Genomic DNA, 4,434 nt, shown 5'->3' on the forward strand with positions numbered 1-4,434 from the left:
AGATTTTCTTAAAATAGGTCCACCTGTAAAACAGGACCATGACACATCTGAGAAAGATCTACTCATACTTTCTTCAGAGGTTGATGATGTTAGACTACAGAGCCAGATATATTCTGTAAGACAAGACAGTCCTGAGGTGATCCATTTAAAGCTGATCGAGGAGTTTGAGACTGTGAGACAGACGATGATGTCTAGATGCTCTCTATAGCACAAATGTATAATCTAATCAATCAAAACAGACTAATGTACATCAATGGATGTTCAAATGGCAGTATTTCACTGCCTCAGACAGCTTTTTAAGCAGAACATGATCAAAGCTATCACATGTCAGTATGCCTTACGTGCTTGTTCGACCCAGTCACAATGGATATTGACTGTCCTCTGTGGACATTCAGGACAAATAAGAAAAGTGGAAGATAACTGAATTCAAAGATAATTCCACATTGTCACCATGAAGAGTTTGCCCTCTGCAAAGCTGAGACAGCCATGTGTCATTTTCTCCGCCTGGGTTTCACTACTCTGTCTAAATCAGCTGCATGAACACTTGACAACGACCGTCACAAACACTTCTTCACAGAAACTGTCAGTAGCACCAAGTCCGTATCTGATGGATGGTGTGGCAGAGATGCCTGGTACTGCCCTGCTGGAAAACCAATGATACCTTCACTGACTGCATTGCCTTCTGTACTCTGCATGTGATGCTCTGTCATTGAAAAACAGCGTGGACATATGACGAAAAATCTTCAGTCAATGTCGTTCTTGTACCAACTCTGGAAAAGTGACAAGTTCTGCAAGTTATCTCAGACCTTTACAGGTCTCCGAGCCTCTCATATTCTTATTGTGAAATAATTGTGGTGCAGTTCAGAGAAAGGTGGAAACTACAAAATTGGACTAAGGACAGAGCCAGTCAGATGTTCTGAAGAGCTGAACAAAGTCATTGGAAGATCTTGTCTGGACCACATTCCTCCTTCCAGCTTGAAAACCATGACTGAGGTTCTGGGAATCAGAGTGGAGAAGATGACAAAGTCTGCCAAAAAGGGAAATCTGATGCAATGAAAATTGTGACGTGCTTCAGGTGATGGAATTTTCAAAGCTCAAAGATGCATTCTCCTTGTCAGGCCAACTGTGGCATAAGTGGAGCAGAACAAACCAAGAACGGTATCACCTCAAGGAACACATTGAGAGGAGAGAAATGTCAAAAGCAACAGGAAATGATGCAAATACGACAGGATCATGCACTGCTTCCTGCAGTGAACGATAAAGTTGTCATGAACAGCCTCTCATCTTTGCCATCAACAGACAAGAAGTATTTTCTGAAGTGGACTCAGATCTAATAGATGCCTCCCACACATGATCTCACTTCAATTCTCCAAGCTATGATGAAAAGTGGTCTGAGGTCTGGCTTGAAGAAGAAAATATGACAAATCTGATCTGTTAAGAAGAAAGCAAACTGAGCTTGATCAAATATCAACAAAACTACAGTCAGCAACTTTTGGCTTGGAGCACATCTTTAGAGAAATGGGGACAGATCTATGAACGCAATCATCTCTGCAGAAACAACAAAGAGGGACAGCCTGATGGTCTAAATACCCTGATCTGGCTGCCGAGCTGATGATATCAGGACACAATGGAGCTGATGGTGTGATGCAGGTCATGTGCTTTGACTTGGATCTCTAGTCTTGTAGATGAAGCATCAGCGTACTGTGCGACAAGAGAGTTTTTGTTTTGTCTGTTCTAGGCGTACAACGCAGTGGAAAATCAACAATGATGATGCCATGTTTGAGTTACAGTTTGCTAGTGGGTGCTGCCGGTGCACACGCTTCATGCCGCTGGTCAAAGTGTCAGGAGGAGATGAAGAAGACGTTCAGTTGACTATGTGCTAGTGGTGGACCTGAGGACTGCGTGCTCTTGCGTTGGCAGGTTACGCCACCTTCACCACGACAATGAGCTGGCACATTTGTGTTGGGCTGGGAACACACGACACTGATCAACATCTTTGGAGGAAGACTCTGCTGCGATGTCAGATGTGCTGCAGATTGTGTTCAGGCGTTCATGAGGATGAAGGAAGTTAAACTTTCTCCAGTGGGGTGTTGTTCACCAGATGTTCAGATATGGCAGCTGCAGAGAAATAACCTGATGGAACGAGACGGCTGCAAGAAAAACTGACCAGATGGCCAAACTAGCAGCCAAAGAAGAGGTCCGTGATGCTGAGTGCTTCAGTGACGTCATTGCTATTTGTATTGTGCAGAAGTATGTGAACTACGTTGCCCAGCTATGGGCAGGAGTCACTATTGGCTCCTCCAACATCCAGGTTACAGTGAGAGCTCCAGCGCTGAAGACCTTCATCCCGCTCTTAACTACAGCTTCACAGTCTGATGGGATTCGCTTTCACAATTCAAAGCAAATGCATGACTGTGTGAACGCCTGATAGCAACGAACACTTGTTTTCAGTTTCAACAAACACCTGTGAATTGCCGTGTACAGAAACTTGAGGTCCAGTTGGGAACGGGACCTCGGACCCTGAGAGGGCAACATGTTGACCATGACAACCGCTTCATCCACAATGAACATGGAAGACTTGCCAAGGTGAGCGTCATTTCTGCATAATAAATGAGCAAAGCTATGGAGAAATCAAATAAAAGCAATGACAACATACTTTGATGATGAGAGAGACACAGAACTGGTGTGGTCAGTGGCGAGGACGATTTGAAAACAAAATCAAGGAGTTCATGAGACAAGTGAGAGGAGTTAAAGGAATGCTGTAAACAGCTGGATGATAAGACGACAGAGTTTGAGAACAAGCTGCTTCACAGAAGAGCAAAGAGCGCGCTCATCAGTTAAAGGACCGGGCAAAAGATGAAGAGGAACTTCAGAGAGCACTCAACTCTGGCTGGACTGCATGGTCAGTGAACTAATTGCATGCAGATACAAAACCTAATGAGGACATCAACTATCGAAGAAGACCAGTCAACTATCTTCGGAGCTTGGGTGGTGAAGCCTCTCTGCTAGATAAATCAAAAGAGAAATGGCCAATACCTAAAAATCTCAGAGTGGTGAGTAGAGCATATGTACCATCACAAGCAACAGCGAGCTCTGTGATACAAGCCACCAATCACAACGCTGAGAAGACGAAAACAAGAACCAAAAAAGTCAGGTTTTTTCTTTTTTAGGGCGTGATTAGAGGGGTCGACACAAAAAGTTGAAAACATATACATCCAAACTTGAGTTTATTATCATATGCGGACAGGAACCGACATCAGATTACTCATTGATGATGTGAACAACAGGACCATAGACATAATTAAAGCTAGCAACCTGTCGCTACAGAGGCACCGTCTAACCTACTTGCAGAAGTGGCCACAAATGTAAAGACAGTGACAGAATGTTGAATCAAGAGGAACAACTCTGCTCTAAAGAAGGAGTTTACAGTGATCTCTCACGGTATGTGTGTTCACAGAGCAGAGAGTGGCTTTCAGAGCTCACAAGACGATTTAAGGAAATAATGATGCACTCAGTTACATAGAAAGCAGAAAAATACAATATTACAACATTTTCAGAAGCTTTTGCAAAGGGAAACTCATCTTCTGTTGTGCTTGGAGAACTGATGTGTGAAAAACTGAAGGTTTCCATGTGAGGCTGTCTGTAACAAGACTGCCATTGATCGCTGGAGAGATGAAGTGCACTTCCCAGCATCAGTTGGGAACAGGCTGAACTTGGAGAAATTTGTTGAAGTCACTGGCTGAGAAAGAAGACTTTGATGGTTTTATCACCTACATCAGACACCCAAGGAACCAAGCAGAGGCCTTATAAAAGAGGAAGTACAGATACATCTTCACAGACAACAAAGATAAAGCACGGAATATACTCAGAAAAATGTTGAAGACATCAAAAACCTTCTGAGTCGAGCTTTATTACTGTACAGAGAAAGTCAAAACACAAAGAGGAGACCCAGACATGTGGGTGAAGGAAATTTTCCAGTTTGTTAAAAAATCAGCTAACATTCAACACCTTCTGTTGTCAAACTTCAGTGAAAAACAATTTTGACTTTCTTAAAGAAGAGACAGAGAAAAGGCCTTGTATCTGTCATAGAGGAAGTGAGCAGCCTCTCACTGGATAAGATGGAGGAATTCAGGATGAAGCCTGATCAAATCCTCATTGATCAGCTGTGAACTGTTGCTGGGTAACGTGTCCATTCTGTGCAGCTGTTTGTACCAACACATTGAAGATCACAGTCCTGACAAACTCAATGTCCCTCCATCGCCCCTCTGGGATTGAAGGATGGCACAAGACAGGCACGGTGGAACTGGTCACCGATTTCTGCACAATTAGTGCAAGTGATAAAAGTTTCCGTCACATCATGATTCAGATGAGTATATCTTTAAAAGAGTATCAAAGGGGGAGAAGTATGCTACATGTCAGATTACTCCTGATGAG

At 43.3% G+C, this 4,434-nt stretch overlaps 1 pseudogene; it reads left to right on the plus strand.

The window, feature by feature from the left end:
* The first annotated feature begins 984 nt into the window (after positions 1 to 984).
* Positions 985 to 2,428, plus strand: LOC118494086 (annotated as a pseudogene).
* The last annotated feature ends 2,006 nt before the right edge of the window (positions 2,429 to 4,434 follow it).

This window comes from Sander lucioperca, chromosome 21 (assembly GCF_008315115.2).
Source record: "Sander lucioperca isolate FBNREF2018 chromosome 21, SLUC_FBN_1.2, whole genome shotgun sequence".
Taxonomy (NCBI): domain Eukaryota; kingdom Metazoa; phylum Chordata; class Actinopteri; order Perciformes; family Percidae; genus Sander; species Sander lucioperca.